This window comes from Triplophysa rosa, unplaced genomic scaffold (assembly GCF_024868665.1).
Source record: "Triplophysa rosa unplaced genomic scaffold, Trosa_1v2 scaffold235_ERROPOS495182+, whole genome shotgun sequence".
Classification (NCBI taxonomy): Eukaryota; Metazoa; Chordata; class Actinopteri; order Cypriniformes; family Nemacheilidae; genus Triplophysa; species Triplophysa rosa.
Window position 1 is genome coordinate 1 of NW_026634253.1, and position 12,461 is coordinate 12,461.

General features: G+C 47.4%; 1 long non-coding RNA gene across 1 annotated transcript; it reads right to left on the bottom strand.

Annotated features, from left to right (window-relative positions):
• Positions 1–379: 379 nt before the first annotated feature.
• LOC130550116 (uncharacterized) lies at positions 380–1,912 on the bottom strand. The gene is made up of 3 exons (XR_008962344.1): positions 1,826–1,912; positions 518–591; positions 380–427 (listed from the first exon to the last, which is right to left on the bottom strand). It is a non-coding gene; the product is annotated as an uncharacterized LOC130550116 (long non-coding RNA).
• Positions 1,913–12,461: the final 10,549 nt, after the last annotated feature.

Sequence of the window (12,461 nt, forward strand, 5' to 3'; positions counted from 1 at the left end):
ACTAATTTTCACCTGTTTGATCTAAAATTTCACTGTAAACATCAATAAAAAATTTAACTTGGCAAATGACCATGGTATAAGCGGAATAATCCACAACTAGCCGTGCGTTAAAGGGTTTTAATGCACTTCGCAGAGGCAACCACTCTCCGCTTCACGTCGGGTGGTTCTAGGCCTCCACGTCATGCATTAAAACCCTTTAATGCACAGCTAGCTGTGGATTATCCCTTACATAAAACACTTGTTCTTTGATTTGATTTATATTACATTAAAGTATATTAAAGTGAACAAAATCACACACTAAACAAATACATAGAGAGGGAGGAGTTTTAGCCCACCAATCACAGCATAGAACACGCTGTTAGATTTTTGGAGAGGTGCATGTCAGGCAACTGCGTAGGCTGCGCGTACTACACAGCCTATGGCGTGTCTACGGTGTAGGTTTGACACAGAAGTATAAATTGGGCTTAAGAGTGCAGATTGTAATAAATTATTATTATCATTTTTTTGCATCGCTTACCCATCTTGCTCTGCACCACGTGCCCTCGCAGTCCGGTTTCCTCCCCTGTGCGTACTACACAGCCTATGGCGTGTCTACGGTGTAGGTTTGACACAGAAGTATAAATTGGGCTTAAGAGTGCAGATTGTAATAAATTATTATTATCNCCTGTTTTTGAATACTTACCTGTTTTTGGATATTCCTGTTTTTGAATACTTACCTGTTTTTGGATATTCCTGTTTTTGAATACTTACCTGTTTTTGGATATTCCTGTTTTTGAATACTTACCTGTTTTTGGATATTCCTGTTTTTGAATACTTACCTGTTTTTGGATATTCCTGTTTTTGAATACTTACCTGTTTTTGGATATTCCTGTTTTTGAATACTTACCTGTTTTTGGATATTCCTGTTTTTGAATACTTACCTGTTTTTGGATATTCCTGTTTTTGAATACTTACCTGTTTTTGGATATTCCTGTTTTTGAATACTTACCTGTTTTTGGATATTCCTGTTTTTGAATACTTACCTGTTTTTGGATATTCCTGTTTTTGAATACTTACCTGTTTTTGGATATTCCTGTTTTTGAATACTTACCTGTTTTTGGATATTCCTGTTTTTGAAATAAACTCCTTTTTAGTATCTACTTCTGTGGTGTGCTCTCCGTCTACCAGAACCCTGACAGTATAATGCTATGTTGTATAATAAATTTTATACCATGGTCTTTTTGAATACTCTATTCTGATTGGCTGGAAGGTGTGCATTAAAACCCTTTAACGCACAGGTAGCTCCAAGTTTGTTTACATTTGAAATTTAACTGACAAAATCACTGTAAATTTCACCTGTTTGATCTAAAATTTCACTGTAAACATCAATAAAAGATTTAACTTGGCAAATGACCATGGTCTAAGTGGAATAATCCACAGATAGCCGTGCGTTAAAGGGTATTAATGCACTTCGCAGAGGCAACCACTCTTCACGTCGGGTGGTTCTTGGTCTCCACGTCGTGCATTAAAACCCTTTAATGCATGGCTAGCTGTTGATTATCCCTTACATAAAACACTTGTTCTTTGATTTGATTTATATTACATTAAAGTGAACAAAATCACACACTAAACAAATACGTAGAGAGGGAGGAGTTTTAGCACACCAATCACAGCATAGAACACGCTGTTAGATTTTTGGAGAGGTGCATGTCAGGCAACTTCGTAGGCTGCGTGTACTACACAGCCTATGGCGTGTCTACGGTGTAGGTTTGACACAGAAGTATAAATTGGGTTTAAGAGTGCAGATTGTAATAAATTATTATTATCATTTTTTTGCATCGCTTACCCATCTTGCTCTGCACCACGTGCCCTCGCAGTCCGGTTTCCTCCCCTGTACCTGGCACCAATGAGCCACTTCGACACTGCCTTTTCTGCTTCTTTTCTGTTTATTTGGTTTGTAAGGGCATTTTTTTTCAAGCTGCCTGTGAAATGCATATAAACAAAGAGCATAATAGAGAGATTAAAATCCATATTTGACCACTTGCATCAAAGAAGCAGTTCTTGTTGTTTTCCACAAAACAATGGTATCAAATAAAACATTGAAATACGTATGTCTTAGTGTTTTCTTTTTTTTCAACCATGAAAAGAGTCTGTAAACACTGTCACAATTCTCATTTACATCAGAAAACCACTTACCCAAACAGCAAGCTAACAGGTACAAATCATTGAATCAATGTTAAAAACTGTTGATTTGTCGATGTTAATTGCATTGAATCAATATCACTTTTGAACCTACAATTAATGTAGAAAAAATGTATACTGAATGACATAGCATAAACTTCTTCATGACTAGTGTTTGGCTATTTTATGTCATTCTGTAGCCTAATTGTTCTAATTGTGTACTAGTGTTAAAAGCATGTTACATACACAGACAATAAACATTAGTCCATTGCAAACTGTCTAACGATTTTTATACATGATAAATTATACATGCAGACATTCATATGAGCACTGAGGAGTTTTAAACAGCATATATATATACAGTATATATATATATATATATAATATAGTGTGAATGTGGACACAATTTTAAGTGTTTGGTTGGTGTTGGCCTTAAATCCAACATATCCTGTAAACGTCTTGGTTACGGATGTAACCTCAGTTCCCTGATGGAGGGAACGAGACGTTGTGTCGAACCGACAGAATGAGGTTTGTCTTGAGAACCTATCATCTTCTGAGTATTTAGAAAAGGCCAATGAAAATTGGCGAATGAAATTTGCATGCCGGGCTCCTCCCCGGATGTCCGGCTATAAGAGGGATGCTCATTCATTCACCTTTGGTCTGAAGAGCCTAAAGCATCCTCCCCCGACCGCTGGGTTGGGCGGCCAGTGTTGTGGCATGAGGGACACAACGTCTCGTTCCCTCCATCAGGGAACCGAGGTTACATCCGTAACCAAGACGTTCCCTTTCTGTCGGTCTCTCGACGTTGTGTCGAACCGACAGAATGGGGTTCCTATGGAAAATGCCACAGCACTGAGCCGCGTCACAATCCCTGCGGAGCGACGTTGACTGGCTTGGGCTAGTCAGACGAACACGCTAACGCGAAATTATGACCCTCCAGTGGAGTGGAAGAGGGACCCAGAGCTTTACACAAAGTTGGGAAGCCCCTGTCACCGGCCGTCACGGGCGGAGGCCTAGTTTTCTAAATGGCGAGAAGCCGCCCGGCACCGTACGGGCCACTGGGTAAGCATTATTCCCCCCTGGGGGAAAAACGCTGCAGAGGCCACTACCTACCGTAGGGAGGAATTAGTGGAGACACCACATGGTCTCACCATCAGGGGAGAACTCATGGGAGGAATGTGCGGACTGCAGGAGTTAACCGCAAGGTGGGAGTCCACCTGGGGAGGTCATGGGTTGCCAAGGTGGGAACCATTCATGAGGATACATCAGACGGAACAGCCCACGGAGGGGGGGTTACCACGTCTGGAGCACTAGGTCCGGTTAGAGCTATGTGGGAGATAACTCAACTGTTCCCCGGCCTAAGGGGGCAGGGCTGCTCTGCCCAGCCTGTCCCCTGGAAGGGTGCTTAGTGATGGATGGAATGCCTGTTCTTTACCCGAGGGGAAAGAAGTGAGGCGGGATCGCCACTGCTCCCCCCGGAGGGGGAAGGGCTTCCGCAGGCGTATGCCCTACCGGCTGCCGGTCCCACACCTTGCCAGGATGCGGGCTGACACCGGTTCCGCGCGTAGGTATTAGAACCTCACAGAGTTGTTAGGCATAGCCCAACCCGCAGCTCCGCAGATGTCTGCCAGAGAGGCGCCCTGAGCCAGCCACGAGGGGTGTGCCTCACCCCCAACGGGCAGGAAAAAAAGATCGGTATGCCCTAACGAGGGCATCCACGATCCAGTGCGCCAGCCTCTGTTTGGAGACAGCCCTCCTGCTGACCTCCGAAACAGACAAAGAGCTGCTCAGAGCTTCTGGGCTCTGCGTGCGGTCCAAGTAGAGGCGCCGTGCGCGTACTGGACACAACACGGATAGGTTGGGTCTTCCTCCCCGGTGGGGAGCGCCTGCAGGTTCACCACCTGGTCTCTCGGGAGAGTGGTGGGAACCTTGGGCACGTAGCCGGGGCGGGGTCTCAAGATAACGTGAGAATCCCGGCCCCGAGTTCTAGGCAATCTGTGGACACGGAGGGTGCTTGTAGATCCCCTACCCTCTTGGAGGTGAGCGCCCTGCGGAAAGCCGTCTTTATCAAGACTGAGAAAGAGCGGCAACCCCGAGAGGCTCGAAGGGGGCGGGGCCTCTTGAGGCCCGCCACCTAGGTCGCAAGAGGGTACGGAGCGCGGATAAGGTGGTCACCCTCTCGCGCCCCTTAGGAACCTAATGACCAGGTCGTGCTGTCCCAGAGGCTACCCAGCACTTGGGTCATGATGAGCGGCCGTAGCGGCTACATACATTCCCAGTGTGGAGGGGGAGAGGTTACTCCCCCGTCTCTCTTGAGGACGGGACAGCTCGTACCCGACCGAGCAACTCCGCGGGTCTTCTCGCCGAGAAGAGCACCAGGACGAGAAGAGGCGCCACCTATGGGCGTATAGCCGCCCAGTGGCCGAAGCCCTAGCCTGAGTGACGTCCCAACCGGACCGGGGGTGGGTCACTCAGGATCTCCTCGTCCCGTCCAGACATGGAGACCAGGTTTTGCCTGGGATGCCGTAACGTGCCCCTTCCCCTGGGGAAGCTGTCCGCCAGGGGGAGCGGCCAGGGGGGAGTTGTTGTCAGAGCCTCAGCTCCGAGAACCAAGTCCTGGTTAGGCCGAAGGGGCGTAACTAGTACCACTTGATGCTCCTCTTCCCTGGCCTTGCACAGGCCCTGTGCAATGAGGCTCACTGGGGGGAAGCGTACTTCCGCTTGTCCCGCGGCCAGCTGTGCGCAAGGGCATCCGTGCCGAGGGTACTCGGACAGGGAGTACCCAAGCGGACAATGGGAGGAGTTCGGGGAGGCAACAGGACCACCTGTGCCTGGCCAAACTGCCCCCAAATGAGCCGGCTGCGCGGGGAGGGAGTCGCCACTCTCCGCAAGGTGTCAACTGACGAGAGAGCACATCGGCTGTCTGGTTCAGGACGCCTGGGATGTGTGTGGCTCGCAGGGAGCTGATCACCTGCTGACTCCAGAGGAGGAGGCGCCGGGCGAGTCATGTTTAGCTGCCGTGAGCGAATCCAATGATATACGCCACAGCAGCTGAGCTGTCCGACCAACCGGTGCCAAGTAGCACACCAACAACTCTAGGCAGTTGAAATGCCAATGCAGGCGGGGGCCCATCCACCGCCCCGACACTGCTTGCCCGTTTGCACACAGCACCCCAACCCCAAGAAGGTTATGGACACCAGGGGGTTAGGGTGTGTCGGCAGAAATCGTGTGACCATATGCCTGCTGCCGGTGTGCCACGCTCTCCAAGGAACTTGACTCTGTAGCCAGTGTTGGAGCGGTCGTATGTGCATCGACCCGAGGGGGACCACCCCCGACGAGGATGCCATGTATCCCAGGAGCCTCTGAAATTGTTTCAAGGGGACCGCTGACTGTCTGAAGCTTCAGGCAGTACAACACTGATCGGGTGCGCTCTGTAGTCAGTCGCACTGCCTCTGGGAGGCCGCATGGGTGCGGGCTTCCTCGTCGCGGGTCTCGCACCCCCTGCGGGGGGTGAGCAGGGCCGCTCATGAGGACAGAGTCGAGTTCCCTACCGAGAAAGAGGACGCTCTGCACCGGGGAGAGCTTGCTCTTCTCAGTTGACCTGTAGCCCCACCAATACCTGTAGCTTCCCCCTAAGGGGAAGGAGGGCGGCTTCCACGACCTTCGTAAAGACTCTAGGAGACAGGGACAGACCGAAGGGGAGGACCCTGTACTGATATGCCCGTCCCTCGAACACGAACCGTCGGAACGGCCGATGTCGAGGGAGGAACGAGACATGAAGTACGCGTCCTTCAGGTCGATTGCCATGAACCAGTCCTGACACCTGACGGACGTCAGGATGCGCTTCTGCATGATCAACCTGAAAGGCAGCTACTGTGTAGGTGCCTGTTCAGAACACACAGACCCAAGATAGGGCGCAACCCCCCGCCTTTCTTGGGGACAATGAAGTACAGGCTGTAAAACCCGCTGAACATCTCGGCTGGTGAGACGGGCTCAATCACTCCCTTCACCAGAAGGGTGGCGGCCTCGGCCCGAAGTACGGGAACATCCTAGCCTCTGACTGAGGTATATCGGATGCCCTGAACTTGGCGGGCGTGTGAAGACTGGATCGTGTAGCCGAGACGGATCGTCTTCCCTAGCCAGCCTGACAGTCTGGGAAGCCGGACAGGCTCACAGAAATGAGACGGGGACTAAAGGCACGATCTTTTTCATCGTCCCCACGGGGGGTGGTTCGATGGCTAGCAGTACGGATTCTTTGCTGGGGGAGGTCCCCCGGGGAGGAGATCGGCTCTGCTGTTTTTCCTGCCTGGCGACTGCGCAGCTCAACGCACTGTCTGTCTTATACTCGACATTGCGCTTCGCCATGACGCAACGTCGAGTTTGCCGTTCACCATCGTGCAGAGGGTGGGAGCGGCTGTGATAACCCAGAGAGAGAGGAAACACTCCTTAGAGAGTAAGTGGGCGCTAGCCCCCCGGAGGGGGCCAGCAGATGGAGAGACAGGGCAGGATCTGTCCCTATCCGACTTCCCAGCGATGTGGCTGGGGTCGGGCCCAATGGTAGCCTCGATCCCCCTGAGGTCTTCACATGAGGGCCGCTTCGCAGCGGCTGCTGACGGGGTGATGGTCTCCTCTTCGCTGTCGCCTCCAGGGGGGGCCGCCTGAGTGGGGGGCGCCAGCGCTGGAGGGCGTCGAAGAGGACCAGGGCTGCCGGGAAGCAGACAGTGCACGGAGGACTGCTTCTTCACTGTCGAGAACCCTCCGGGGGAGGCCGCATGCGGGTCTCGCGCCCCCAGATGGGCAGGGGGGTGAGCGGGGACCGCCGTGGCTCGACAGTAACACCAACCAGCCCCCCCCCTTGCGAGACAGGTGCATAGAGAAAGCGGACCTTCTCAGCGTTACTCATCTGCGCAAGGATCGGCCAGAGGAGTTTCTCATGGACCACAAGTGTGGACATCGTCGGACCCAGGGCCCACGTGGTCACCTTGGTTGCCCGTAGAGCGAGGTCGGTGGCGGCGCAGAGTTCCTGCATACGCGCTGGGTCGGTCTTACCCTCGTGGAGCTCTCTCAACGCCCTGGCCTGGCAGGAGCCATAGCGTGGAGAGAGGAGGCAGCTTGGTCCGCCGCAATGTAAGCTCTCGACACCAGAGATGCCGAGACACCACATGCCTTGGACGGGAGTCTAGGTCGAGTCCCCCCAGGTGGCTGCCGCCTACGGGCACGAGCACCGCGGCGGCATACTCCACCTGGGGGACAACAACGTATCCTCCAGCTGTCTCAACCTCGAGGGAAGAGAGGGTGACTGAACTTTGTTTGACGTGAAACGTGCCGGAAAGGGGCGTTCCAGGTCTTACCAAGTTCCTCATGCACTTCCGGTAAACACGGCACTGGGGGCGGGCGCGGCTTGGAGCGCGCTCAAACCCGAGGCGCCATGTAGCCAGCCGCGAGCGCCGGGAGAGGCAGTGCGGGCACTGCAACCCAACACTCACGGCGGCCCGGGAAAGCATGGCCGACATTCGACGTCCGCTTCTTCCTGGGCTCGACCCCCCGAGGGAGGGAGCCCGAGGAATCGTCGAGTCGGATGGCAGTACGTCACCCCCCGATGCTGCAAGAGACATCTCACATCACGCATCGTGTCCGAATACGTGGTTGAGGAATAAGACGGCGGACCGTCTCCTGGGGAACGGTCAGACGAGCGAGACGAGGTGTGAACGGTCCGTGAGCCGTGGCTGGTGGATTATCGCTCACAGTAATCCTCATATCACCCTCGCTGCTTGCCGTAGCGGACGGCAGGGCCGTAGTCCTGCCGCCACGGAACGGGAGCAAACGAGGTGGTGGCTGAGTCCCGTGGGAACACAGCCACCTGTGACGCAACGTCTGAATCGTCACCGCCCGCAGTGCGGGCAGGACGTATCCACAACGTCTGCCCCAGCGTACTGGAAGCAGGCATTGTGTCCGTCCCCCTCCTTGATGAGTGTGTTGCACCCATGAGAACAGCGGGACAAGCCACGCTGGAGAAATTTGCTCTTTTAGAAAAGGAAATTTGCTCGAACACCTCCGGAACTGCCGAGACGCCCAGGGGAGAGTCACTGCAGGAAGGGACCGTCCGCTGTCCACGTCGTAGATTCCAGCAGAAAGAATAATCACCAAGATCGTACAGAAGCTCATCAGATGCGTAGGCTCTGAAGAACAAAAGGTGAATGAATGAGCACGCCGGCTTCCCTCTTATACCCGGACATCCGGGGAGGAGCCCGGCATGCAAATTCCATTCGCCAATTTTCATTGGCCTTTTCTAAATACTCAGAAGATGATATGTTCTCAAGACAAACCCCATTCTGTCAGTTCGACTCAACGTCGAGAGACCGACAGAAAGGGAACCTTAAATACAATAGATTAACCCACCAAACTAATGGATACTAAAGTACTCTGTTCTTAAATAGTGTAATCTATTACAACAAATAAAAATGGAATAGAATATGAAAATCTAAACTCAAAACGGGTGACTTTTCTTGCATTTTAATTACTTTATTGCTCATTTGTTGAGGGAAATAGATAGTTTTTATTGTCACAACGGAATTTTCTTTATTATTAATATGTATTTTACCGTCTCCCCAGATGGGGCAGACTGGTGCTCTGTTGTTTGAGTATTGTTGCCCAGAGCGTTTGGCGTAAGTGAAGAAGCACTGAGGATGTATTATTGGAATAAGACAAAGTTTGCTCGCATATCAGACATGACACTTGATTAGCAGTGTCGAGACTGAAGTGTTCCCACACTTGAGAACGGGGTCTCTTGCGTATGCATTCTCCATTTAAAGATCAAACACACTTCTGCACGTGTAAGCTGCAGAGAACTGAGGACGGCGTTTACTAGCAGAAAACCAGTTTGTGGTTGAAGAAACACTTTTATACTTTTTGGGAACAGTGTTAAACCTGCAATTTACTTTTTGACAACAGACATTAACATGTCATGGTTTTAAATAGTACTTTAATTAGCAATACAAAATGATAAATTTATATAAATTAAATATATAATTATAACATTCCTATGGTTCAGCGCAATCGACGTGCTTTGAGTTTGATCCCTGCGTGACGTGTCAGTGAGGTAACGAAGCTTCGTTTCCTCAGGTGACGTGACAGACTCATTTCAAGCAATGCTCCGGAACACTGTTTCGAAGCACTGGTGTGTCGAAAACTCGATCCCTACTTCTTTAAGACAGTTGAAACTATTTAAGACATCATCATCCACAAATATAATATACTTTATACATTATGAGAATATACTGATAAACACAATAATAAGATGCTTGCGGTTTGGCCTATTTATTCTGTATTAGAGCATACATCCTGTGTCAGCTAATGAGTGAGAGAGAGAGGACAATACATTTACATTTTACATTTTACATTTATGCATTTGGCAGATGCTTTTATCCAAAGCGACTTACATTGCATTATACTATACAATTGTTTCTAAGTATGTGCAATACCTCGGATCGAACCCATGACCTCTAGGTGTTACCAAAAGTCCGGAGTTTTGAGATCTTAGAGAGCGTGATGGGTTGTAATGTGATAGAAGCTCTGTTAAGTAGGTAGGGGCTAAACCGTTTAGGGCTTTATAAGTAATTAAAAGAACTTTACGATACGATAATACAATATGATACTTAATGGGTAACCAGTGACGGGGATGATAACTTGTGGGTGATAATTTGATAACATGTGATCGTATTTTCTGGACCTGGTTAGAACTCTGGCAGTTGCATTCTGAACTAACTGTAGTTTTTTATATTGATGCTGCAGGACAACCACTAAGTAGTGCATTACAGTAGTCAAGTCTTGAGGGCACAAATCCAGTGCTAAGCTTCTCTGCGTCAGCAACACATAGATTATTTTGTAATTTGGCAACATTTGGCAACAAGAAGGTGGAAAAAGTCTGTTTTTGTGACATTTGAGACGTGATTTTCAAATGACAGGTTGCTGTCTAATATAATGCTTAGGTCTTTAACTGTATTTGTTGGAGTAACAGTGCAGCCTTCAATTCGCAGGTTATAATTTGAAATATTCTGTTTACGTGTTTTTGGTCCGATAAGTAATATTTCTGTTTTATTAGAATTTAAAAGAAGGAAATTACAAGTCATCCAATATTTTATATATTAGATGCACTCTGACAATTTGGATAGCTGGAAGGAATCATCTGGTCTTGGTGAGATCAGCATGTATATGGAGAATAGCAAGGGTCCTAAAACCGATCTCTGAGGTAATCCATAATTTACTTGCGTTAGATTTGACGATTCCCCATTTAAGTGGACAAATTGATATCTGTCTGATAAGTTAGATCTGAACCATTGTAGTGCCTGTCCCTGAATACCGGTATAATTGTGTAATTGATCTAAAAGTATGTTATGGTCTACAGTATCGAACGCAGCACTAAGGTCAAGCAGGACTAGGAGTGAGATGTTACCTTTATCTGATGCTATAAGCAGGTCATTTGTAATTTTAACGAGTGCAGTTTCAGTGCTATGATGCGTTCTAAAGCCGGACTGAAATTTTTCGAGTATGTCATTATTTTGTAAGAAAGAGCACAACTGAGTGGACACTACTTTTTCTAGTATGTTGTACAGGTAAGGGAGATTTGAAATCGGTCTATAGTTTCCTAGTTCATTGGGGTTTAAGTTTGGTTTCTTGATAAAATGCTTAATGACAGCCAGCTTAAAGGGTCCTGGGACATGGCCTAGATTAATTGACGAGTTGATAATGTTATAAATGGGCTCAATTGCAAAATAATTTAGTTGGTGTGGGGTCTAATAATCATGTTGTAGGTTCAACTACTTTTCTTTGAGGGCCAGATTCCAAAAGTATAAATAGGATGCGGGCCAGTTTTTTTACCATATTCTCATTTCTTCTGTTATTTTGTTTTTCTGTTATTTGTTGCGTTTTGTTCCTTTGTTGCTGTTACTTATAGGCCATGATTAAAACATGCACACAAATATTGCATCCAGTATTTGTGCCTTTTCATGACATTAAATTAAAAGGGATATTGTCTTTTTAGTTGTATTTTATATTCGTTAATGCGTTACTTTACCCGAAAATTGCTACTAATTTACTCACCCACAGTCCTCCAGTACATCAAGATGTGGGTGGCATTGTTTTTTCAAGAAGATATTTATGAAGATATTTGGTTGAATTAATTAAAGTTAAATCAATAAAAGCAGGGGGGCAAAAATGGGGTATGCAGTATATGCGGTGCATGGGGCGCTGCACAAGTGGGTGGGCCATTGTGCCAAAATATTATTTAACGTTTTTTTTTTAAATAAAACGTTATAAAAAATAAAACGAAAAAGTAATTATCTAAAACGTTTTAGTTTCACTTTTGTCTAGCATTTTAAACGAGTTCAATAAATGTATAATTTATTTAATCAAGTTATTATGTCAACCAATCACTCTTTCACAGTCAAATGACCAAATGGATCGAGCAAAGAAACTTCCCAAAGCGCAGAACAGAACATGAAAATGAAAAGTAAATTGACAAGTAAAAAACAAGTTATTTAACGTTGCCTGAGAGGTAGTTCATATTATAATACAACTCAAATTTTATTTATATAGCGCTTTTTACAATTCCCATTGTTACAAAGCAGCTGTACATGAGACACATTGACTACAAGCAAAACAATTAAAGTTGTACCTGTAAAAACAAGAAAAAGGTGAAAACACAGAAGACAGACATACCCACATACAAAACACTCTACACACACAATATGCTACACGTACTAACACACATAGACATAGACACACACACACGGACACGCACGCATGCACACACGTACACAAACAAGTACGCAAACGCAGTGAGAGCAAACATTTAAGATAAAGGAGAGAGAAGCACAGGTCAAATATAACAGACTATAAATTCCTATATGCAATATTAATTAAGTAGAACTTTAAAATTCTAAAGCAGCCCCCCCGGCCAGGCAAATAGTGCAAAAGGATTTGTTATTTATTTAAATGTGTCACATTCCCTTTTGCATAGCTTCCTGTTTCATGGCGAAACATCAAACTGTGTCAGGCCGCCACAGACACGCCCCTCAAAGAAAAGTTAGGTTCTTGCAATGTATCGTCACAAAGGTCTGAAGATCATACTGGCTGTACTCTTCAAATATGATGTTGATCTGTTCAAATCTCTATGAGGAGTTAAACACAGTTTAAAACATGTCACTTCCTGTGTCCTGCAGGTGGCGCTATAACTGTATCTTAACATTACCATGTAGATGTCTTCAGGCCAGGACTTTTATCAAATGTGTGAAGTGTGAGAC